The sequence below is a fragment of the Leiobunum rupestre genome, chromosome 1, assembly GCF_980474605.1.
Source record: "Leiobunum rupestre chromosome 1, qqLeiRupe1.1.hap1, whole genome shotgun sequence".
In the NCBI taxonomy this organism is placed as follows: domain Eukaryota; kingdom Metazoa; phylum Arthropoda; class Arachnida; order Opiliones; family Sclerosomatidae; genus Leiobunum; species Leiobunum rupestre.
This window is the reverse complement of record NC_143384.1, coordinates 9,566,836-9,593,792: the sequence shown is the minus strand read 5'-3', so window position 1 is coordinate 9,593,792 and position 26,957 is coordinate 9,566,836. Positions and strand designations below refer to the sequence as shown.

General features: G+C 39.0%; 1 pseudogene across 1 annotated transcript; it reads right to left on the bottom strand.

Annotated features, from left to right (window-relative positions):
- Nucleotides 1-22,273: 22,273 nt before the first annotated feature.
- LOC149961055 (DNA-directed RNA polymerase II subunit RPB1-like) lies at nt 22,274-24,717 on the bottom strand (annotated as a pseudogene). Its single transcript, XR_016472219.1, has 8 exons — nt 24,562-24,717; nt 24,305-24,501; nt 24,019-24,261; nt 23,783-23,951; nt 23,669-23,724; nt 22,631-23,506; nt 22,484-22,578; nt 22,274-22,416 (listed from the first exon to the last, which is right to left on the bottom strand). The product of XR_016472219.1 is annotated as a DNA-directed RNA polymerase II subunit RPB1-like (transcript).
- Nucleotides 24,718-26,957: the final 2,240 nt, after the last annotated feature.

Here is a 26,957-nt window from a genome sequence, read left to right as displayed (position 1 = left end):
TTAAATAAACATTTATGGAGTGTCAAAATAAAATATCTAATCAATTAGAAGTAGCTTTAAACGAAGAGACAAACAGCCTAAGCTTGTTTAAAGCGCAAGTAATCAATGATGGAAATGTTTTAAAAGGGTTACTTACTTTAATTCTTTTGGGTCTGTGGTTTGATGAAAATCTAACTTGTTAGTAAAAGTGTTAAAACTATCACACTATACGTACTTAAATAAATAAATAAATGAACGAACGAATAAATAAATAAATAAGTAAATAAATAAATAAATGAACGAACGAATAAATAAATAAGTAATTAAATAGATAAATAAGAAATGTTTTAATTAGCAAAAAATAACACAAATATTTATGTTTATAACAAAACATAGAACCGTTAAGCGATAAAACGTTAATGAAAATTGAGGTCGCACCATAATAAATAATTTTATTATATCATCTAAACAGTCACGCTTTACAATAAAACATCTCTCCATCAAAGTGTTAGGGACACCATAGCCAAGATTGTTTCCGCATGTTGGTTTCCTCTTGTTGATGTATTTAGGTTCGATCGCGCAGAAAATACTCTTTCTGATGGAAGAAGTCAAGAGTATAGCGGGAACATCCTTATCCATTTTGGCAACTGATGAGTAACGCATTTCATTTTCCTGTAATAAACATTTTAATTGTACCATCTAACATTGGTCACACACTAATAATAATAATAATAATCAGCTAAGCTAATACCCAAGGCACCACCTTAGGCCTAAGTCATCAAGCGACTCTGTAATCCTTCTCAGTAAAAAGTCTACCGCACACATTACAATTATACTCATGTAGAAGATTTTCTAGAAATTTCTCGGTAGCGTTCTTCCGTCGGTATGTTACGGGTTTCGATGGTGCATTGTTTGGGCCCACAATGCCGTCGGAGAAACCGCAGAAAATATGAACGGACCACGAAGTCGAAGACGACAGTGAGGGATCTGGTACACATGTTGAAACTTTCGTAAAGATGGTTTCGAAATCAGCAAATATTACGTATTTCATCTAATGACCGAATAAGTTTCAAAAGAACCAAATAGAAAAAAATTTAAAAAAATTCTAGGATCGGGTCCTTAACCGCTATAGAAATTTTCTTACCCACGATGCTTTTCCTAGCATTTACGCTTTCCGAAAAACATGTTTTTATAGAAAGTTGAGCCATGTTTCTTAGTCTATGGTCGAGTGGCCTGCCTGCTTTGCGATCGGCATATTTTCTGCCGGCCAGTTAGCACCCCGCTGATTTTCGAAGGCAGAAGCTCAATCTGTCATTCTTTCAACCTGTCGCTTTTCGCTGGACAATTGTAATATGACTGCCTTAGCTTTAGAGTCAAGTGTAAATAACTACAGTTTAGATTTTAAATTTACTAACTCGTGTTACTAGTCACAACTGACAATTCTTTTCTAACCTTCGCTTTGGCTACGAGGTTACGATAGTCAGTATTATTACAAGCCTTTCTACAGAATTTCGAAATGGTTTTCTCAACCTGTACCTAGGAGGATTCAAGTGATATATTTTACGGGAAACATTTCTAATATTTTCAGTAAAACTGCAAATATTACATAGTAGTAATCTCACTTGATAGATTCGACCATAGCCGCTTTTTAGGAGTGTATTACCACTATGGGAAAAAGTTTGAGTGACGTAGTGTTACGTCCGCCATAAAAGCGACATATGTCTTATGTCGTTTTTGCTATATATGACTATGGTCAGTAACGCTCAGCAGACAATTCCTTTCCTACTAAAATAATATGATTTTATAACGTGTGGGTTTTAGGTATATACGTAATAATTAACTGTCATTTGTACGATGCATCTGGAAAATTTAAACTCGGATATTACCATTTTGCAAAGGAAATTATTTTATATGTTATACATTTACCTACATTCCCATATTGATAAATTACAACTTGTCAATAAATCTAGTGTACTAGCTACAATGATTTCAAAAACGCCTAGCCATTGTCGTGCAGCGCGGCCGCCGTTGTAGTCTATGCTTGAACACATTCCCGCCAGGCTCCTCTCGAGAGGAATTTTTATTTAACCTCAACTAAATTTTCCGTGAAAATTTTCTGTCTCTTTTTTAAAGCAACTTGACTTGTATACCTTTTAGTATAACGTTTGCTAATTTTATCATCCTTTGTATACCTTTTAGTATATTTTGAATATTAAAAATTTTTAACAAAAAAACTAGAACTGATTTTCTAACGTTTTATTAACAGTAGCAGCTGTCGCCAGATTGTCCTTAGTTGTACACCACGTTGGTCACCGTCTAAAAACGCTCATGGGCCGATCCAGTACCTTGAATTTAGTGACCCCCCATGGATACCTCCTCACCTCCTTCTCTCAAAATACTAACAATGGTCAGAGAATGTTACGGATTTGTAAGTCAAATAAATAGTCTTTTTCGGAAGAGCAAACGATACTTTTTATTCTCAACTGAAAACTGTCTAAAAACGCCACCGCTCTTATACTCGACCAAATCGCATCTGACAACACTTTTTTAGTTTTTTACTTTCCGCGCCCACTCCTAGGAGTGACTAATTTTCCGAGAAAGCCCGTGTTATTTTCTAGTTACAATATGAACGACAAAGCTGCGAAAAAGAGCGAGCGAGATTGAGAACCCAGCTGAAAGCCATAAACGCCTAAAGTAGATAGGGATCTCTTCTCTATTCGGGCACTAATGGTTTATTTTTTAGACCCTTTTCACTTCGAACCCGAAACCTCCACATTCTACAAGCATGAAGTATGCTCGTTAAATTTTATGGCATTTCCCCCTCTCTGGCTCTTTCTCGTTTACAAACATTTTACGTTTAAAGGAATCAAGAAATTTCCAATCCTATCACAACAATTACAGACATATTTCAAATCTTGTTAAAGTAATACATTAATTAAACAGCAATACCAATTAGGAAAAACTACACTATCATTGATGGTAAATTGAACACAAATTTCTGAACGACTATATAGTCAACTGCGCTGTAATAATTTTAATTAGCAGCCCATACTCATTGCGAACACAGATGTCTGGATTGCATTTGTCTATGCAGCCGGGGCCCTTTGCGGCCCTGCACTTTGCGGCCCTGCACTTTGCGGCTCTGCACTTTGCGGCATTACACTTTGTGGCATTGCTCTTTGCGGCTATGCTCTTTGCGGCTATGCTCTTTGTGGCATTGCTCTTTGCGGCTATGCTCTTTGCGGCTAAGCACTTTGCGGCTATGCTCTAATAATAACAATGATCTAATTTCCATTTTTAATAATATTCACAGATCAACTACAATTTACTACACAACACACTTATTATACCAAACAAATGACAATATATATATATATATATATATTTTAAACGCGATCTTTGCTTTATATATTTAACAGAGCAGCCGGCATTGATTGCAAGGAAATCACTTGTAGAAGTTGTAGTTCCCCTCTAAAAGAAATGCAGTGGCACTTTGGAGCAGAACTAAAGGGTTTCCTTCGCTTCCATCGCTTGGGTCAAGAAAATTAAATTAATTTAAATTAAAATAAGTTTGAATTAAATATTTTAGTTTTCTCAGATTTATCTTATGTTGAAATTGTATTTTATTTTTAATTAAATACTTTGGGTTATTTGAAGTCATAATTTCATCGTTGACAGTTTTATTTTCTTGTCCACTTACGTGACAGAATTGAAAACGATAATAAATATTAATATAATTAATATTCTTATTACTTATAAATAAATTAAAAACATAAAAAAGCTCAGCTGCGCTGAGAAAAAAAAAGATATATAGCTAACCTCGTATCGATTCACTACGGCCAAGAAGGGACATTGGTTGGTTAGTAAGGTTTTTAAGTCTACTTAAACTTCAGGTTAAATAAAAATTCTACTAAAACGTAACTAATAATGAGATGTGTAACTTAGATGTAATAACTGCGTTTTATCAAATACCTTTAGAGAAAATATACTCTAATACACCTGGACAACCTCCCAATTTTGCATTCTCCTATCTTAAGTATTTTATAATTGCACATGACGATTACTTTGGGGATCGTCTAAAAAGAACTCCTAGGGATTTATAATCGTTTAATTAATGTCAAATGCGTATTATTAGAATATAAGAATATGTTTAAAATGTGTATTGTGTAACGAGTCTAGGAAGTTTCATAACAAAGGAACTTTCATAACAAAAGAACTATCATAAAAAAGAAACTTTCATAGCATAGGAACTTTCATAACAAAGAAACTTTCATAACAAAAGAACTTTCATAACAAAGGAGCTTTCATAACAAAGGAACTTTCTTAACAAAGGAACTTTCATAACAAAGGAAATTTCATAACAAAGGAACTTTCATAACAAAGGAACTTTCATAACAAAAGAACTTGCATAACAAAGGAACTTTCATAACAAAGGAACTTTCATAACAAAGGAACTTTCATAACACAGGAGCCTTCATAACAAAAAACTTTCATAACAAAGGAACTTTCATAACAAAGGAACTTTCATAACAAAGGAACTTGCGTAACAAAGGAGCTTTCATAACAAAGGAACTTTCATAACAAAGGAACTTGCATAACAAAGAAACTTTCATAACAAAGGAGCTTTCATAGCACAAGAACTTTCATAACAAAGGATTTTTCATAACAAGGGACGTTCCTAATACGAGACGTTCCTAACCAAGTGATATTCCGAACAAGGGATGTTCCTAACAAGGAACGTTCCAAACAAGGGACGATTGTTACAGGTGACGTTCCTAACAAGAGACGTTCCTTATTAAAATTTAAGTTAAGAAAATTGAAACCACATCAACATTTAATATTTTAAATTTTAATTAAGATTATATAACAATAAAATAAATGTTTTACAATTTATTTTTATTTAAGAAAGAGGAAAAATATAGTAACATTCCTTAACGGTACGGGATTTGAACTGCCCACCACGTTGTATGTTTTATTAACAATAGTGCTCGTAACGTCTCAGCTGCGATCGCCCGAGTAGCGTTTTCCATTGCGATCATAATAATCAAACTATGTCATTCAAACGTTTTCCCATAAAGGTAATACACTCCTTAAAAGCGGCTATGACCGAAGTTATGAATTGATATTATAAATAATATTTCAATGCAGTTTTCTTGTACCGAAAATATAAGAAATATTTCCCTGAATCCCGTAAAATATATGATAAAGGTTGAGAAAACGATTTCGAAATTCTGTAGAAAGCCTTGTAATAATATTGACTTTCGTAACCTCGTAGCGAAAACGAAGGTTAGAAACGAATTGTCAGTTGTAACTAGTAAGACGAGTTAGTAAATGAAAAATCGATAATCGTATTGCAATGCTCAATTGTCCGGCGAAAAGCGGCAGGTCGAAAGAATAGGCGAGCGCGCTTCCGCCTTCAATAATCAGCGGGGTCCTAACTGGCAGGTAGAAAATGTCCCGATCGCAAAGCAGGCAGGCCATCTCGACCATAGACCTAGAAATATGGCTCAACTTTCTACAAAACAGTAAGTTATGTATTATCTACAAAAATTTAAATACAAAAGAAAAAAAAACACTTAAAGTTTGTATAAATTGTCCTCGAGGGAGGAGCCAGGTGGGAAAGTGTTCATTACCGCGGCCGCGTTACCCCGTTGCACGGCAATGCCGATACGTTGCGTCAAAAATTCCACAGAACGCGACTCTCCACTTCGCGTATTTTCCGACCAATCGCGTGCACTAAGGCCAAGCCGTCCCGCCCAAAGGAGCCAAGGGTTTCAACCGCCAAAGCACGAAACTGAAAACGATGCTCGAGAGCTGAAAACTTTGCCTTTTTCTTCGATTCAGCCTGGGTAGCAGCCCAGAGAGGGGCTGTAGAAGAAGAAGCCAAATATGAAGGCGCCAAAGGGTCGGTGCACGTGAAGTCCCACACTAAAGACTTCCCTCCGGACCACGGAACAAGCGACATCCCGTCAGGACGTTTGCCGTCGTTCCGCAGCAAACCCGGAGGTTCGAGGATAGAAGGCACACCGGCGTATACGATGGCACGTTTAACGATGTCGTTGACGGCGGCACGACTGGAGAGGCGACCAGCGCTTTTACGGCAGCTCAAACCGTGAGTCCCGAGCGAGTCGACATGGGCACCACAATTGCAGAGAAGGCGAACGAAGCGCGCTCAGCCAGGTGCCGGAGTCCTCTGAATTCAACGAAAGGAGCCGAGCCCTATCGCGGTTGCTTGAGGCGAGTTCCGTTAAACGCCGGATGGTTTGCTCGAAGGCGGGGTTCTCCCAGGAACGCTTATCGTTATTCAATGAAAAAATTCAGAAATACGAACCAATTGAATGTAAGCGAAAATAAATAGTTCGTACAGGACGGAAATCGAATCCGGTTCTATTGCATAGACAACTGATTTACGACTGAGCCACTGAAGCTTCGCCAATTTGAAATAATTTCAGGAATAGGAGTGGCGCTCCTTAAGCGCCTGTAGTATAACCGAAAAATAAATAAAAATTTCCTAGAAAGCATCGCAATGGATCGGCGGAGAATCAGCTAGCTAGGCTAATACCCAAGGCACCACCTTAGGCCAAGTCATCAAGTTACTTTTAAAGCCATTAATTCAGGTGGACGGGCTACAATGCGTAAGAGGGTGGTGACAAACCCTTCATGCCACGCGAGCCAACAGCTCCCTACACAACCTATTACCTATAACCTATACAGGTTATTACGGAAGGGGAAGCCGATGAGCTCGAGGGAAAACCCCTTAAACCAGTGGGAAGAAAATTTGCAAACTCAACGCGGAAGAAGTTTTTCCGGTTTTTCACCCAGTGCCACAAGCTGCGGTCGAACCCGGTTCCTCTTGCTGCGAGGTGAAAGTGCTATCCACACCACCACCCAAAGCCGGATATTTACTGTTTTACGATATCCGTCACTGGTCTCAGTCCTCAACCATCAACGTTACAAGCTGTGGATGTACCCGTCAACCAGATATCCGTCACTGGTCTCAGTCCTCAACCATCAACGTTACAAGCTGTGGATGTACCCGTCAACCAGATATCCGTCACTGGTCTCAGTCCTCAACCATCAACGTCTTACGCTGTGGATGTACCCGTCAAGCAGATATCCGTCACTGGTCTCAGTCCTCAACCATCAACGTCTTACGCTGTGGATGTACCCGTCGACCAGATATCCGTCACTGGTCTCAGTCCTCAACCATCAACGTTACAAGCTGTGGATGTACCCGTCAACCAGATATCCGTCACTGGTCTCAGTCCTCAACCATCAACGTCTTACGCTGTGGATGTACCCGTCAAGCAGATATCCGTCACTGGTCTTAGTCTTCAACCATCAACGTCACAAACTGTGGATGTACCCGTCAACCAGATATCCGTCACTGGTCTCAGTCCTCAACCATCAACGTCACACGCTGTGGATGTACCAGTCAACCAGATATCCGTCACTGGTTTCAGTCCTCAACCATCAAAGTCACACGATGTGGATGTACCCGTCAACCAGATATCCGTCACTGGTCTTAGTCTTCAACCATCAACGTCACAAACTGTGGATGTACCCGTCAACCAGATATCCGTCACTGGTCTCAGTCCTCAACCATCAACGTCACACGCTGTGGATGTACCAGTCAACCAGATATCCGTCACTGGTTTCAGTCCTCAACCATCAAAGTCACACGATGTGGATGTACCCGTCAACCAGATATCCGTCACTGGTCTCAGTCTTCAACCATCAACGTCACACGCTGTGGATGTACCCGTCAACCAGATATCCATCACTGGTCTCAGTCCTCAACCATCAAAGTCACACGCTGTGGATGTACCTGTCAACCAGATATCCGTCACTGGTCTCAGTCCTCAACCATCAACGTCTTACGCTGTGGATGTACCCGTCAAGCAGATATCCGTCACTGGTCTCAGTCCTCAACCATCAAAGTCACACGCTGTGGATGTACCCGTCAACCAGATATCCGTCACTGGTCTCAGTCCTCAACCATCAACGTCTTACGCTGTGGATGAACCCGTCAAGCAGATATCCGTCACTGGTCTCAGTCTTCAACCATCAACGTCACAAGCTGTGGATGAACCCGTCAACCAGATATCCGTCACTGGTCTCAGCCAATTAAGTTCGGATTCCTATCCAAAACGCTGACTTTGGGGTAAATTTCTACTGCTATTTCCGTTAAAAAGGCTAGGATTTAATATTAAATCGGGGATAATCCTGAAGTCCAAACCGTTCCATCTCCTACTGTCCAACATTATGACGCATAGGAAGAATTTTAGGATTTCTTCTTATATCAGTGCGAAGAGGCTTTACAGGAATATGTCGATAAACTCGAATTTCCTATGGGCATCGTTAATTCCTCAGAACGAGCGGACCTTATTAAATTAAATTTAAAGAATAATCAAGTTAAAGCTGAACCGGCTGCTTGTTCCTGACTAGCTTGAAGGGTAAGTCTACATTTGGCACGCGATTTACCCTTGGATCAGTGGTAACAGACCTTGAGGAATACATTAATCGTCATCGACCGGCTATTGAAAACTACCTTGTAGGTAAACTGTCTAAGGTCCACGGGATAAATTGGTATATTACTATTAGAGCACGATACACTCAGGAATTAGGTAACTCGTATCACTGTAAGTTTTTTAATTTATGTCTTATCACCAAAGCACTATGTAACCTTGGAGCAACAAACAAAGGAGAACGCAGCTTGCCTTTAAACATGCTAATGCAGTGTTGTGTTTAAATTTCGTTTGGACGAACCTTTACGCTAAAGCGTCTAACCAATGAAAAATGTACACAAGAAAATGTATGACTTTTGACCTGTTGCGTTCTCCTTGTGTGGTGCTGTGTTTGTTGCTCCTAGATGCAACAAACTTTAGCGACGGATATCATCCAAAGACAAATTGACTCGTGTGTGACGGTGTGTCAAAGTGATTTGGAAACATGGAGGATTTCGAAAACCCGCGAAATGGGTGGATTTTAGATCGGATTACGTTTATGAAAATGAACATCATAACTTATTAACCATTAATTGGTGAATCTTTCATTGATTTACCTGAAGAACTCATAAAGAAAATTGGCCTCCTGAACGTAAAATATAATAGGGAAAATAAGGATTTTTGATGGCCGGTTCTAGGTCATTTGCATGCGATTCGTTGTAATGATCATCCATACCACGTGCAAAAGTACGTGGCATTTGAGGACTAGCTAGCTCTTTCAGATATTGATTTCCTGTTTGAAATAAATGGTGATAAGCTAGAGAAGTTTGAACGGTAAAATAGTGTTTAACTAATGTGTTTTGTAATGAAAAAGAAGTGTTTCGGCGATATATACACAGAAAAAACAACGTTTCGAATCTAAACGTTTTCCTAAACGCCAAAATGCAACGCTTTTTTAAACACATCTGAAACCTAAACATGTTTAAGCCAACACGGTTAAATAAATAAACATGCTTAGTAACTTAAGTGTATAGGTTATCAACGTGTTTAAAGTCAATATGTTGTAGTTTTAAACGTGTTAAAAACCCCTTACGTTTAGGCTAAAAACATGTTTAAATTCGTGGTGTTTACATTGTATAAATGATAACCTTTTTAAAAGGTGTTGAAGATTTAAATATGTTAAGTTTTATGTGTTTATGTTACAAAATAAATTTAATTATTTTTGTTTTATTTTAAGGTATTAGTGCTCCGTAGATGTATGCAGCTCAGGATGTCGCAGAGCACTACTTTTAATGCGTTTAGCTTTCATTACCATTTATAATTTCTCAGACACTTAGTTTGATTTAAAATATTTTAATTCAACAAAATAATATCACACTTTGATAACAAAATAGTCTTTTGAGAAGTTGGCATTAAATATAGTTTAAAAGTAACTCAGTCTGTGTACTCCTCTCAAACATTATCATGTGAGAGAAATTGAAAGCTCAAATTTCTATTATTTGATATTGTACTAATTTAACTCACATGATGTTAGAGAGGTGTAATGGCAGAAGGACAAGGCTTAAGAATTTATTCTCAATTATAGGAGACTAAGAGAGTTGGCTTTCATTACACATTTAACTTACGACGTTCGTGGGAATTGTTAATTAACCATCTTATAATATGATTAAATAACAAAATTTATACTAACCATAAAGTAGAGCTTCGAAGTCCAGAAGGCCACACCAACAGTCTCTTCTGCCAAGCTCGGTTGAAGTAAAATGGCGCCTGTGACGAGACTTAGCTGGCGCGTAAATACGAAACGGTTCCGACTAAACGTTTTGTTTAAAACCTAAGCAGTGTGTTTAGAAAAACGTTTACTTCCCGAAAACGTTTGCGAAATAAACACTTCCTAAGTGGCCGCAACGCGTACGAAGTGTTTAAAATTTTAGCGTTTAGGATTTGAACATAATTTTTTACCGTTTAGGAAAAACACATGTTTAGATGTGAGAAATGTGTTTAAAAGCTAAGCGTTGTTTTTTCTGTGTAAGTTCCAATAATTTTTACGGATCGTGAAATCGACCTTTTATATCTCACACGAGGCAACAAAAACAAATTGGTCCTATTCAAAGCTTAAGTCGATTATTGTGTAATTTCACGAAATTTGGACACATAACATATTATTGTCGTTTTTGCCTACATCGTTTTTCCGAACCAAACGAGAAGCTTAATCGAAACCATCAAGTCGAAGATTGTAGGAACCATGGTGATCGAAAGAGTTTAATTACGCGGGTGAAAACCTAGCCCATTAAGGACAAAAAGCAGTGCACAGCCTCACACAACACACGTATACATCCAAGGCGACTATAATACGTAAATGTGCGTTTTATACGTCTCTGGAAACTGCGATCACAATGAAAATACTTTGATCCGAGTGGCCATTGGCGAACACAATGATAACACTTGGCCCCGGTTTGCCAACTGCGAATACCGTTCTAACAATTTGCCCCGGGTTGCCAACTGCGAACACCGTTAAAACAATTTGCCCCGGGTTGCCAACTGCGAACACCGTTCTAACACTTTGCCCCGGGTTGCCAACTGCGAACACCGTTCTAACACTTTGCCCCGTGACGTCAATTGCGAATACCGTTCTAACAATTTGCCCCGGGTTGCTACTGCGAACACCGTTCTAACACTTTGCCCCGGGTTGCCAACTGCGAACACCGTTCTAACACTTTGCCCCGTGACGTCAATTGCGAATACCGTTCTAACAATTTGCACCGGGTTGCCAACTGCGAATACCGTTCTAACAATTTGCCCCGGGTTGCCAACTGCGAACACCGTTCTAACAATTTGCCCCGGGTTGCCAACTGCGAACACCGTTCTAACACTTTGTCCCGGGTTGCCAACTGCGAACACCGTTCTAAAAATTTGCCCCGGGTTGCCAACTGCGAACACCGTTCTAACACTTTGCCCCGGGTTGCCAACTGCGAACACCGTTCTAACACTTTGCCCCGGGTTGCCAACTGCGAACACTGTTCTAATACTTTGCCCCGGGTTGCCAACTGCGAACACCGTTCTAACACTTTGCCCCGGGTTGCCAACTGCGAACACCGTTCTAACAATTTGCCCCGGGTTGCCAACTGCGAACACTGTTCTAATACTTTGCCCCGGGTTGCCAACTGCGAACACTGTTCTAATACTTTGCCCCGGGTTGCCAACTGCGAACACCGTTCTAACACTTTGTCCCGGGTTGCCAACTGCGAACACCGTTCTAACAATTTGCCCCGGGTTGCCAACTGCGAACACCGTTCTAACACTTTGCCCCGGGTTGCCAACTGCGAACACCGTTCTAACACTTTGCCCCGGGTTGCCAACTGCGAACACCGTTCTAATACTTTGCCCCGGGTTGCCAACTGCGAACACCGTTCTAACACTTTGCCCCGGGTTGCCAACTGCGAACACCGTTCTAACAATTTGCCCCGGGTTGCCAACTGCGAACACCGTTCTAATACTTTGCCCCGGGTTGCCAACTGCGAACACTGTTCTAATACTTTGCCCCGGGTTGCCAACTGCGAACACCGTTCTAACACTTTGCCCCGGGTTGCCAACTGCGAACACTGTTCTAATACTTTGCCCCGGGTTGCCAACTGCGAACACCGTTCTAACACTTTGCCCCGGGTTGCCAACTGCGAACACCGTTCTAACACTTTGCCCCGGGTTGCCAACTGCGAACACCGTTCTAACACTTTGCCCCGGGTTGCCAACTGCGAACACCGTTCTAACAATTTGCCCCGGGTTGCCAACTGCGAACACTGTTCTAATACTTTGCCCCGGGTTGCCAACTGCGAACACTGTTCTAATACTTTGCCCCGGGTTGCCAACTGCGAACACCGTTCTAACACTTTGTCCCGGGTTGCCAACTGCGAACACCGTTCTAACAATTTGCCCCGGGTTGCCAACTGCGAACACCGTTCTAACACTTTGCCTCGGGTTGCCAACTGCGAACACCGTTCTAACACTTTGCCCCGGGTTGCCAACTGCGAACACTGTTCTAATACTTTGCCCCGGGTTGCCAACTGCGAACACCGTTCTAACACTTTGCCCCGGGTTGCCAACTGCGAACACCGTTCTAACAATTTGCCCCGGGTTGCCAACTGCGAACACTGTTCTAATACTTTGCCCCGGGTTGCCAACTGCGAACACTGTTCTAATACTTTGCCCCGGGTTGCCAACTGCGAACACCGTTCTAACACTTTGTCCCGGGTTGCCAACTGCGAACACCGTTCTAACAATTTGCCCCGGGTTGCCAACTGCGAACACCGTTCTAACACTTTGCCCCGGGTTGCCAACTGCGAACACCGTTCTAACACTTTGCCCCGGGTTGCCAACTGCGAACACTGTTCTAATACTTTGCCCCGGGTTGCCAACTGCGAACACCGTTCTAACACTTTGCCCCGGGTTGCCAACTGCGAACACTGTTCTAATACTTTGCCCCGGGTTGCCAACTGCGAACACCGTTCTAACACTTTGCCCCGGGTTGCCAACTGCGAACACTGTTCTAATACTTTGCCCCGGGTTGCCAACTGCGAACACCGTTCTAACACTTTGCCCCGGGTTGCCAACTGCGAACACTGTTCTAATACTTTGCCCCGGGTTGCCAACTGCGAACACCGTTCTAACACTTTGCCCCGGGTTGCCAACTGCGAACACTGTTCTAATACTTTGCCCCGGGTTGCCAACTGCGAACACCGTTCTAACACTTTGCCCCGGGTTGCCAACTGCGAACACTGTTCTAATACTTTGCCCCGGGTTGCCAACTGCGAACACTGTTCTAACACTTTGCCCCGGGTTGCCAACTGCGAACACTGTTCTAATACTTTGCCCCGGGTTGCCAACTGCGAACACCGTTCTAACACTTTGCCCCGGGTTGCCAACTGCGAACACTGTTCTAATACTTTGCCCCGGGTTGCCAACTGCGAACACCGTTCTAACACTTTGCCCCGGGTTGCCAACTGCAAACACCGTTCTAACACTTTGCCCTGGGTTGCCAACTGCGAACACCGTTCTGACACTTTGCTACGGGTTGCCAACTCTAGATGACTTGGGCCTAAGGTGCTGCCTTGGGTATTAGCCTAGCTGATTATTATTTAAATTAAATTATGAAAATAAATATTGAGCATTATCTTACAACAAACTTCATTGCGGTCAAATAAACTATACCCTTATTCGTGGGAACAAACAACTTAAAAAGAGTAATCATTAATTATTATCATAATTAATTATTTATGATATTCATTTCTTATTATTATTTTTTCACTGAAAATCGCTCTTAGGTGTTTTTTGTCATTCACTATAGCAGCTAAATATAAAATTTCAATATTTATCAAGGTGGCCATCTTGAAATATGAGCCTAATAAGAAAGAAAAATTCTTGGTCATTACGCCTCTAAGGAGACGTTTTACCCGCACTTTATCTTAAGGACAATTTTTCTCAAGGATAATAGTAGAATAGCAAATTTCGAGTATAAGGACCAATTTTGATCCTTACGAATCATAAGCACCTGGTTGTAGAGCTCCTCAAGTACTGTCCAATGTACCCTCTAATAAATATGTAGATATTATATATTTTCACTTATACTGCTCCAAACGTTACTAAATTTATTGTTAAATATAAGGCATAAAATAATTTAAAGTTAGGTCTATATTTTAACGCGTCAAGCCACGTTTACGGATCCGTTACCAAAATCAGAAGGCGATACATTACATTGTTATTTAAATATAAAATATAAAATATGAAGTTTTTGCGTCCATGTAATTTAAAAATGTATTCATTAGAATTAGGCCAGGATTGATAATTTAAAATAAGGTTTAAAAGGGAATGGTCAAGCTTTAAAATAAGGCTTTAAAGGGGAGCGTTCAAGCTTTAACCGCTTAGATAGCCCTATAGCCCGTTAAAACTAAAATATATGGGGAAAAAAGCATAAAAAATATTAAGTATTTACTTTTTAATAAAATAAAGAAATTTCGGGAAATTGAAAAGCGCGCGTCCGCTGTGACACGTGGTGATAAATCGGTGAGACACAAAAACAACGTAAAAGCGCGCGCTTCTGAAGAGGTGAAAGATTTGTTCCATTTATACGAGACCTAAGCCGAAATTGCGCGATTTTAAAAGTTAGTATAGAGTAGTGTCAGTTGCACAACACGCAACGTCACCCATGCTTTTTCCTATAGAGAAAAAAACGCGCTTAAAATGGCAGCCATGGCCAAAGCTACGAGGTGATACTACTCTGTAGTCCGCAAATCGCTCACTAAGGTGCAGCTGCTGGCGCTGGCGATACACCTTAAGATGGCGGCGAAAATTCAAACCCAAATACTTGGCGATATTTTGCGTTTAAACTTTTTAGGCCAAAAACTATTTCTTAAAGACAAAATAAGGTACGTGCAAGTATTATAACAATTTTTATCCCCTGACCGTTCTATTAGATTTGGCTAGGCCTACCAGTTGCCAATTGTTACAATTATTTTACTACTACTGCGAATCTACTATAACCGACTGCCCGGAGTACGCTACTATTTGAATTTGTAGGTAGAGATGAAATAAGGAAATATATTTTGCCATACCAAAAGACCAAATTTTAGTTATAAACATAAAAATGGTTAAAACATGCACACTCTTAAATGAGAGGAAACTAAAAACTACTACTAAACCTCCTTAGCTAAACCCCATTTAGATGCCATTTTCACCGAACCTAATTTGTGTGCCATCTGCCATGATATTAAATCTTCGGTTTAAACTTATTGCAAATTTGTCACAAGTATTTTCACTATGATACGAAGTCCATCGAAGGGGTGGCCAACTCATTACGGTGAAGGGACTACGTTGTGGTCGTGAGTAAAGACATCTCAGGCGACGCTCGAAGAATTGAGAGTTTTTCGTCCAGCGAGAAAGAAACGTCGAAGATTTGTGGAGCAAAGCCATCTTTATGTTGATGACTATGTGACGGTTATTCTTGTCGACTAAAACGACTAAGTTAATACCCGAATAAAGATTTTCCGACCGATGAAAAGCATATTCGAGCTCGGTGGTACCGTGGTTCAGTAGACAACCGAACGGTTGTTCTGACAACCCTCAGACACGAAGTTTTTGAAAAAGATGATATCTCTGGGTGTGCTCCATGGTTTTGTACCAATAGACCACGTGGCCTACGCGTCACGTGCAGTGGTGTAGTCGGGCAGGGCCCCGCCCCGCCTTGGTTTTTCCATTTTGCCAGGGCGGGCCCTGCCTCTTTTTTTCAACTTGCCAGAGCGCGCCTTGCTTCTAATTCGTATATCATTTTTCTGGAATAAAGGGTGTGTGAATTTATGATAAATTTTGCCCGCAGAAAAATACCATAACAATTTCAAATCGTTACCTAGTTACGGCCAGCTTCGATCACGCTAAAAATCGAAGTTGGACGTGCATTTATAGCGGCCGGTACAGCCAACTTCGATTTCGCTCGCAATCGAAGTTGGCTGTACCCAGGTAGCGCCCCGGTTCTTTTTATTTTAGGACTACACCACTGGTCACGTGAATTTAATTTTTGATTATTAGGTGCAATCACGGCTGAAGGTGGAGTTGTCCCCGACTAATGGTCAAAAGGGGTAAGAAATTTAAAACCCCCGGTAAAAGCGCACACCACAAAACTTTGCTATTGACTGATATCTTCGATGGCATTTAGGCAGGATGGCACCGGCATTTCTAATCCCTGCGGCATCTTCTAAACTATCCTAACTAAGAATTTCCCCGTGCACACTAGAAAACCCCGAAAAATACCACCAATTTATTCAAAATACAATACAACACAAAATATCAAAATTACAGACTACTGGCGCCAGTGTCGGTTACTCATCTGCTAATACAAGTCACCGTAACCAAAGACTATATAACGCTGGTGTCCCTGTAGTAATAAGATGAAAATCGGCACACCTTTGATCTAAGAAATATATTTAAAGGCTTAATCCCGTAGACGCTTTCGTTGACGCCATTTTGGAAAATGGCTGCCAATAAGAGTATTTTTGTTAACTTAATATTTGGACAAAGGAAGGGATTAAAAACTTAATACCAACGGTCAATTTACTTAAGCAATATTATCTCACAGACCAACTTTTTATTAATATCAGTAACCATTTTGTAAAATGGCCGCCAACACTCCATAAATTCTTCACAGAAAACCGGAAGGCGATTAAATCATAATTCAAAACGGTTAATACGATTGAATAGTCTTACCCCTTAGGTATAAAATATTATGGTATCTTTGACGACCATCTTGGAAAATGGAAGTTGCTTTTAATTCAGTAATTATTATTGAAGTTTAAAGTTGTTTGATATAATCGGCACTATATTCCCAGATAAAATTGTTGCATTCGATTTTTAACCGCTCTTTATAATTGGGCCTAGTGCGAATCTGCCGGAATTCATGGCGTCTAGGTAGCAGGGAACACTTAATATCCCCTGAAGGTAGTTCCACCTCCATTTTTCCAAAGTGTCTCTAGACGCGGTTTAATATACATGGTGACTAAAGACGGCAATGAATGCAGCAGGAATACTTTCAACGTTATAGATGGTGGACATCTTACGCTCAAAGTCATTTGAAGATAACTAGCTCCTGAAGTTTTACAAATCTACGAATCTTATTTGAAATCACACTACGGTTACCAAGTAGTTGTGGTTTATGGTTACAGCTCTCAAAAATAATCGAATGTATAAGAAAAAGTAAAAAAAATCCGTTTCTGTAACATTAAAATTAAAAGACAACATGTTTGTGCCAGCTATTCACACTAATTTTTAAGTAATCCTCAGAACAAAAGCCAACTAAAAAGAGTTGAGAGCTACCGAGCAGAAGCGAATGTAACAACGACAATTACTGAAGCTGTTACAGTTGTTACCGACGACAGAGAAATTTAGCTTCTTTTGGTACTTCTTACTCATGATAGAAATTAATTATTACCAATAATAATACAAATTATTTTAAGGTTTAGAGTGTTATTGTTGTGGAGGGGGCTTTCATAATTTAGGAGGTAGCGGTTTCTGCATTTGGGACTCCATGTTTGCGTTACGTTATTTAAGAACGGCTCCTTAGGCGAGGAATCAGCGATTCTTTGGCTACTGGTCAGCTGCCGTCAGAAGCGGGGCCAGTGGGCCACGGGGGAGATGACCGCCAGCCCTTCACACAGAGCAGATAATTGCCTACACTCCTTCTCTCCTCATGTTTGCCAAAGAGCACCATCCTTAAGTCGAGATAAATACATTTTTGACATAAGCGATACATATTCGTTTGCTTTATTTGTATCGAAGATTCAAATAAATTAGTTCGTTTGTTTTATATGTCTCTATTTCGCGGGACGTGGTCTTGACCATGCAAAAGGAAAATTTCACTTTTTTGAACCGTTTGGTTTACCTGGAAGCAGTATGCAGCTTGCCGAACTTAGAAATGTCTTCATGGGTTTGGTGTCGGCTGACGGAAGAATGTCGACTTTTCCCGAAAAAATCTCAGCGCCTACGAGACTAGGAATATTGTGAAATAATTGGGTCAGGCGAGGGAGCTTGTACAATGGTCATATTGCGAAGGATTCAAATTTTAGCCTTGTGAAAGGCAGGTATTTTTTTATAATTTACCTGATGCTAACCATTTAATTATTCAACTTAAATTTAAATCAATAAGAGAGGGTATACTATGTTCTATGATCTGTATAAATTATATTAAATTCCTATGGACAGTTCAAAAAAGTTTTAAGTTAAGGTTAATTTTAATTATATTTAACAACTGTGGAATGGTTTTTATTTATTATTTCTTTGAATTCTAGGACATTTGGCATATTGCACTTTAGGAATACTCAAGAATAACTATTAATAAATGGCTGAAATAGTACAAGATGGTCAAGACCAGTAATTTCTACCAGGTGGGAGCTTATAAATTATTAGTCAAGAGTGCGGGGGAATCGGCGATTACCAAAGTTTAAAACACACAAAATAATGTATGTATGTGGGGGAAGGGTAATCTAAAGGATTACACCTACCTCGTAAATGCACTGTTTCCAATCGACCGTCGGCTTTTCCCCTATTTTATAAGCAAAAATGCTAGTTTTCGTCGCTCCAATAAACGTTTTCCACGAAAACTTCCCCCATTTAATATGTTATAATATTGTAAAATACCACTTGGAAATTTATGCTATTTTAATTTAATTTTAATTTGTTTTTACTCAAAGATCTATTTCATCCGAGTTTTAATTTTATCCAGTAGATGGCGTATTTTAAATGATAAAGAACTATTGGTCGAAGTATTTCGTAAGGTTTATCATTACTTTTAAATTTGTTAGGGTTTAGCTTTTTTGCGCCCTTGTAATTATGGACTCTTCTACCTTTTCATGTTATTTAACATAAGTGTGTCACATGCAAAAGTTTTATTGAGAGTTATTCACAAGACAGGTTGCATTACGGGCTTCGTCGCCGTTTTGCGTCACACGTAGCCTTTGACAGCGCCTCGCTAGGGGGATATTTTTTTCTTGTAATAACGTCACTCTCAGTAAAATATTCCCCGAAGTGACAACAAAACCCCCGGCATGAAATCGGGGCCCCGGAAGTGGGGTATTTGCTAATTGTGGGCGATTTATTTCTAGCAATTTTCGAATTCAAATGCACATAACGTTTTTAAATTAGGACCGACTTTGTTGTAAATTATATTTTTATTTAGTACTGATTATTTGAGAACTACGTTTTCCATTTTTTAATTTTAAGTGAGATTTCTGGCCGATTCGCGGTACCCAATCGACCATGCGCTAGTGTGATATTTGAATTTCGTACCAGTTGATACAGGCGCCATCTAAAAAATTGGTACGCGTGTCACTACCTCATTTCCAAAACTCGGTTACTCGAAAATTGGTTTTTTGATTAAATTAATTTAAATTAATGCGTAAAAATTTTGCTATTTTATTTCCAAAACCAGGTTACTCGAAAAATCTAGTTTGTCTAAAAATAATTTAAATTAATGTTTTCGCATTTCGCTATTTTATTTCTAAAATCCGGTAACTCGAAAAATTATTTTTTTATAAAATTCCTCTTGGGTTTGTTCTGGAGCTATAGCATTTTTCTCTAAAATTCTTCTCGGGTTTATTAAGTTAATGTACAATATGGTTATAAATTTGTTCAAATTTAAATTTAATATTTCAAATATAGTTAATACACCGTGGGTACGTTCAGTAACAGTCAACGAAAAAAAAAACCCGATGGATTTGATATTTTCCACCGATGAGCTTTTTCGTCATAATGACATCGTAAGTTGCTGAACGCTTTTATTCAGTAATCGGTGTTTTTTAAAATGGCGTAGCATTTATAGCAGTTTTACGTCAGTAATGACGTCAGTCATCGGAAAACCCGGCTCTTCCAGCCGATGCCTATTGTGACGTCCAAACCGGAAACGCGAAAAAGCGTACAGTAGGTAACCGATGTCAGCGATTACTAATCGGTGAGTCCGATGAGCGCTGCTGAACGTATCCCGTATTTTCGTCTGAACCTTTTCCACGACTGATTATTTCTGCCGTTACAATATGGTATTTTTGTTTACTATATGGCCTTTTAGTTTACTATATGGTAGTAATCTTTTGTTTACTGTATGGTATTTTTGTTTACTATATGGCATTTTAGTTTACTATATGGTAGTAATCTTTTGTTTACTGTATGGTATTTTTGTTTACTATATGGTAGTAATCTTTTGTTTACTGTATGGTATTTTTGTTTACTATATGGTAGTAATCTTTTGTTTACTGTATGGGATTTTTGTTTACCGTATGGGATTAATCTTGTGTTTACTGCATTGGATTTTTGTTTACTGTATGGGATTAATCTTGTGTTTACTGCATTGGATTTTTGTTTACTGTATGGGATTAATCTTGTGTTTACTACATGGGATTTTTGTTATTGTATAGGATTAATCCGGATTAATATTTTGTTTACTATATGGGATGAATCCGGATTAATCTTTTGTTTGCTATATGGGATTAATCTTTGGTTTACTTTATGGGATTTATCTTTTGTTTACTGAATCGGATTCTGGCCCAATATGCGCATGCGCTTGTATTCATTTCCAGAAATACAACTCTTTTCTATTCTTTTCTCTAGCTTCAGTATGTGCGTTTGCCTCGGCGGTTACACCAGGGCCTGGTTACACTGAAATTTCTAACTCTCTCTCTCTCTCTCCAGGGATTGTTCGCCTCGAGGTCGCAGGCCATACCGGGCCAAAAGCAAGAAATACAACTATGAAGGGTGATTCTTAATTATTTGGAATTAACTATAGAGTGCAAAATTCATGAGAGCCTCGCTTCTTTTTTTAGAAAGTGTATCAGGTTTGCTACAAGCCGACTTTGGCTATTTTGAACAATAGCCCCGCCACCTAGTTTCCACTTTTTAGTTACACCATACCAACGTAGGACCACAATATTTTCGAAATATGCTGCTGTAGTAGACGTGGGGTCTAAGGATTAAAATGACGGTGCCCGAAACAAAGCGGGCTACTATATAGGTAGGAAACAAAGACTATATAAGCTATCGCTACATAGACTGGACACTCAATGCATCAAAAAGGTTGGAAATTTTTACCCCCAGTGCCACGTAGTGTCTAAGCAAAGAACTAAAAATACTGACATCTATCGTTCAGTTTTTGAACTAAAAGGCTATAAATTTGAATTTGATTGAAAGCATGCAGCTGTAGACTTTGATAATTTTATTAAACAAAGCAGAATTTGTGTTATAGGCCTAATAAAAGTACATTTAAATTATAAAAAAAAATATATAAACTTTTCAACCATGAACTTTATTTTAGTAAGAAAATGTTTCTTAAACTGTTAAACATCATTGTTTCATGCAAGCAGAAAATTTGTTATTATGAGCATATTAAATTTCATTCTTTGAACACATCACCCAATTATTAAACCAGAAAAATTTTTGAATTCCCATTGGCACTCAGTTTACAATTGAAATAAATTCTAAGCCCAATAATTGTTAACGAGTTGTCTGTTCAGGAAAAGGGCCTCAGTAAAATAGTGTTTTCAGACGGTAAAATAAATTCCAACGGCTTCCCAGCCTCTGAAGGGTTTTTGAATTTGGGGGTAGGAAAAAAGGGGAAACGTTTCGTGACAGCATGGCTGCCAGCCTCCCCCCTTCGCGACTTTAATTGTCACTGAAGTCATTTCAATCGTTTTTCTCGTCTATTACGATTAATAATTAATAATTTGTATTTTAATTTAAAGAATTCAAGTTATAGGTAAATTTACAGTTAAACAACCATTTGGTCTAGCTTTTATTCCCGAAATATAATGGTCAGTTTACTTAGATGGCGCCACGTGCTCTACGAAGAATCATGATATAGATATTTGTTACTCGGCGACAGTTAAAAATTGGTCTCTGCGCATACTCCAATACCAACCAATCCGGTGTTCCCTCCCTGGCTAGTGTCCAGTTTTTAAGTGGCAATGACGGTTTGAAATTCCACCCCCATTTATTTTACCGTCTATAATTTCCATTAAAAAGACTAACTATCATAGACTTCTACTACTGTAAAAGGAGATTGTTCAGGTAATTGTTTAGTTGAAACTATTACATTTATTTTCCACAGAAATATAATAAGTTCTCAAACTCAAAGGGTTTTTATGACAAAGCCAAAGTAAAGAATTTGTTATTTCAGAGTTTATATTGGTAGTTCATTTCTTTGATTATCTTAGTATTAGAAAGTACTGTTAATTTTCTCCGCAATGTAGTATAAATATTGTTAATTCCAATTAGGCCATAATATCTTACAAACTATAACATGACAGTTAATCTTGAATTTAAATTTTTCAATTTTGAAATAGGTGTTCCAAATTTTTACTTTCTTTTCTCCAAGAAGTGAAGGCATGAGATTGAGAGAATATCAAATATACAAATGGATTATCTGAAGTTACTGCTTGAAGTGGGTGGTCAATTAATCCAGCCATAGCCCCTGTGAATTATGGAAAATAATAAGAATAATTTACAAATCTTTAACTTGTTAGGAAGAAGGGGCGTACCTAGTGAACTGCCTCCTGAACCACTTGAACCTTGATGAATGGTGATGCAGGGCTTCCAGGTGAACCAGGTTGTGGTGGCCACGAGGGACTGAAACCTGGACTAAATCCATTAAAATATAATGTTATTAAGAGATAAATAATTATAACATAAGCTTCAGTTAATTTAACCAAGGAGAAATTCTAGATGGGTCAAAGTTAGTTATTTCGTAGTAGACATTGGCAAGTTCCTGATCTTCACTGATGACAGTGTTTTGAGCATCTGGATCATAGTAAATAGCAGTGTTGGCTGTTACTTTCCTAAAAGTGGTATGCTCTAAACGACATAGTACATCTTTGGCTTTTTCTGCATCTCGAGCAGCAGCAGTGAGAGAAGGAGTCTTAGGTTTTTTAGATGTGTTAATAATTTTCTTTAGACGGGGTACACCCAAGGTTACGTTCTTGGCTGACACACCAGCGTAATGGAAAGAGTTAAGGGTCATTTGAGTGGCGGGTTCTCTCAAAGATTGGGCTGCTAAAGCTCGCACCATTTCCCCAGGTTGAACTTGAGACTGCTGGAATCTCTTGTCAATTTCTCAGAGCAGCCAGTCAAAAGCTTCAGCAGATAGTCTGAAATCATTAACTACTCTTTTGGAGCAAAGAGTGGATCTCAAGAGAGCTCTGAATAGGAATGTAACATTGTCATTGGCTTGAACCCTGACTCAGTCTGTCTTTGCCTTGCACAATAACCAACTTCTTGACCAATTCTTCTACACCTTGGGTAACTTTCAAGGGACTCAGATCCATGGGTGCTCTTAGATTACTAATGTGGAAAGTATTTTGGGCAACTCATTAAAAGTGCTCGCACTGCCTTTCATTTTGAATGTTAAATTTGAACTTCAGTTCAAATCTTTTATTTGATGGTTTGATTGTTGGTAAATTCTGAAACTCAACAGCGACACAGTCCAAACCATCTTCACCATAACGGAACTGAATAACTTGGCTTGTACTATTTCTGACTGTTCCATCATACGTACAGCGGCGGCCCTAGGGCGGTGCGAACGGTGCGACCGCACCGGGCACCGTCATAGGTGGGGGCGCCGAAACGGGATCAGGACGACTGGACCAATAACATTTGACCGCAAGACCGAAACGCCTGACCTCGCAATGAGATCTCGCAACACCAGAAAAACTTGCTGGGGCCGCTACTGCATACGTAGCCATAACACTCTCCATAGCCTTTATTAAACGACGTTGGATATAACCTTTTAAAGTACATAGATTTGAAATTTGATTTTTTAAAAAGGCAAAATTAAAGTTTACCTGTTTCAGCAGTTTTAACAACTGTATAAATAAGACCTTCTCTACCACCCAGCCAAATAGGACTCTCAGGACCATAATCATCCTTGATGAAATATGGCAAGGTTCTTTTGCGAAAACCAAAAGGAATTCGTTTACCGTCAATTTTCTGTTGACCTATACAGTACATAACCTAATGGAAAAGTGGAAAATAAAAGAATAGACATTCTACAATCTGACCACAAACAACAGGTACAAACTTCTGAGATGTTAACCTTGGATATTTTAGCTCCAGAGCCAACCATAACTTTGAAGTTATTAAACTCTGATAAAGATTTTTAGCAATTTGCACCAGTTTTATCATGAGCATCATTCAGGATTATGACTTGAATATCAAAAGTCTGCCTCAGAGTATTACGGAGTGAAGGCTCCAATTCATAATGGTATTTTTTTTTTCAATAAAGTCTTTCACATCTTGTTGGCTTTACGAATAGTCATTGTATCTATACAAAACATTTTGTTGAACGGTTAGTCTTTACAAAAAACTGTACATTCAGCTGATCAGCGATAGTGTCTCCAATACCAATGGTATGACCTTCTAAGAGTAACCAACTGTTAACACCGGTTTGAATATGTCCGTAGAAGGCACCGGCCACTTCATGACCAAGTTCAGCAAATATGACGTGCTCCTACAGTGTTCTTACACCCAATTCCAGTATAAGTTCGCCGTGTTCAATCATAACCTAAAAAAATATTTTAATAATCAGATTCTGAAAGTATCAAGATTTAACTTAAAGATTTACTTTTGTGCCTCCAGAAGATATCCAACAATAAGGGTCATCATCCTCATCATCTGGATGAGTGCTGTGCTTACTGATCAAGTTTGTATTCCCAGGAATAATTAAGGAAAATATTTGTTTTCCAGTCCATAATGGTTTGATTTTTAAAATGGCTGGCATTTAATTCTAAATAATCGATATTGATCAAACAATTCGAAGGTTTAAGACGATAACAATTGGTTGCAAGCATCCCTCCTAAGTTTAACACCCTAGATGGGCTACTTTCAACAATTTGGTGTCTGGTTTTTTGCCTTTTTTCCTTTTCTTGTTTTTTTCCCCTTTCCTCCGCTATGTCCCAGTTTATGAAAATCACCGCATAATAAATTATCATTTTTAAAAAGCAATAAATTATTTTTCTTTTAAAACCGGGACAAATGTCATAACCATCAACTTCATCTGTCTCTTTGACTAATTTTGTTAAGATATCAGGTTCATGAATTTTTTCATTAAATACTTTAATGAATATCTTTTCAATTTACAGCATGAATGCAGTGACGACCTCAGATGGAGAAATCAACCCTCCAAAATCTCCCTTATTATAGGAATAGGCTTTAAGATGTGTCAATGTCTAGCTTTGGATTTCCAGGCATTCAGACTCAGTAAAGAAGCGGCACATTGTTTTATCAAATTCACATTGATGGCAATCTCTTACTTTCTTTATGACACTGCCTGTCACGTATGACAAAGCATTAACGTCAACTGTACTTCCAAACGCTTCAGCCACAGTCTTGCCATCAATTTCCTTCATGCCAGAAACTCTTTTCTTTTGTAGGTTGGAGCCAGTGCCCTTTTCTTCACCGTATTCAATGGTTGCTTATTCAAAGATTTTAAACTGAGAAGAATCTCGGCAAAATCTTCTTCGCAATTTTGGCCGAAAAGATTGCGTTAACAACTGCTTGAAAGCATCCCTCAATTGCAAAGCATTTGGGTTTTGGCGGTTTCCTCCTTTCTGCCTCACGCTGCAAAAATAATTTTCAAGAGGGTCCTGATTAAACCGCCTTGTGAACAAGAAATTAGCTCCTTCTTGGTGGAGATCATTCCAAAGCCCTTTTATAGCTGCTATGGCTAGCAACCAGCCATCAACACAGAAAATTCTGATGCTTGGTTTAGGCAGGATAAACTTTATCGATTTCAGCATTTCTACTGAATCATTGAAAGTTTGATGGTGGGCAGAGTTTTTGGTAAGCATTCTTCGAAGTTCTTTGGTCGAATTGTATTTCGAAGAATTTACTGCATCGAACATTCTGTCAACTTTCGCAATAAACTCTGCTGAGTATGCAGCTTCTGCCTCCAGTTTTCCTAAAGTTTAATTAACAACAAATATTTTTAATGTGTACAGCTGAAATTTGTGGTAAAAATTAAATTGACATACCAAATGCTATACACGTTGACATCCCTGCAGATACGGCGTGAGAGAATAATTGTGCCGCATCTCTGACTCTCATCTTTGAGAATGATGTCGGATGAATGTGTGTGTGTTTTTTTTTTCAATTTCGGCGCTAATCTTAAAGGTCTTGTCCGGTCATATTGTTTACCAGACACTTCCATCAAATAAGTCCGAAAGTTAGTTCTCAGGCTTTTTAGTAAGTGAGGTGGATCATACAATCCATAAATCTTTTGACCATTGTGTATAAAAAAAGGTTGTTCTTCTGATAACTTTAGGCGGTTGAAAAGGGACCTATTGGCGGGACCTTGATCAGCTACAACTGCTCGTACCATGATTCCAATTTTTTGCAGCTTAATTATACACTCTCTGAGAAATGTTTCCATTTTCCCAGAGTTTGTAGTCCCACGAGCGAAAGAATAGTTGAGAACTTGTTTCCAAGGCTTAAAAATCCCTTGGATCATGATCACAAAGGATTCAATTGCCAAAACCTTTTCTCTTTCCCCGTTGCCATGGTCTACAAAACCTTCAACCTGGTCCTTGGCAGGATCATAGGACAGACCAGACATTAAACTGACTTCATCAATAAGCAGCACGCAGTTTCTGTTTCTTAATGACATATTTTCAGTTTTTTTCCTCAAAGCTTCAAAAATGTTGTCATTGAAACCAGGTTCTATGATGACACCTTCCATCCATTTTCTTAAAGTTCTTGGATTTGGTAGCAGAAAGAGTTTAGAAAATAGACGATAAAAAATGGCCAAAGCAATCTGTTTGTCATATTCAGGCCATCTTCTCCCATTTTTTGAACGGTTGTTGTTGAGCAATTGCGACTCAAAAAAACTTCCCTGCTCTTTTGTGAGAAACTCTTTTGCAGTTAAAATTAAATTTTTTATTTTTGCTGGTTGAGTTTTTGGAAGTTTAGATTTTAATTCAACTACTCTTTTCCGACTGCGGCTTAAAAGAGTTGATTTTACTT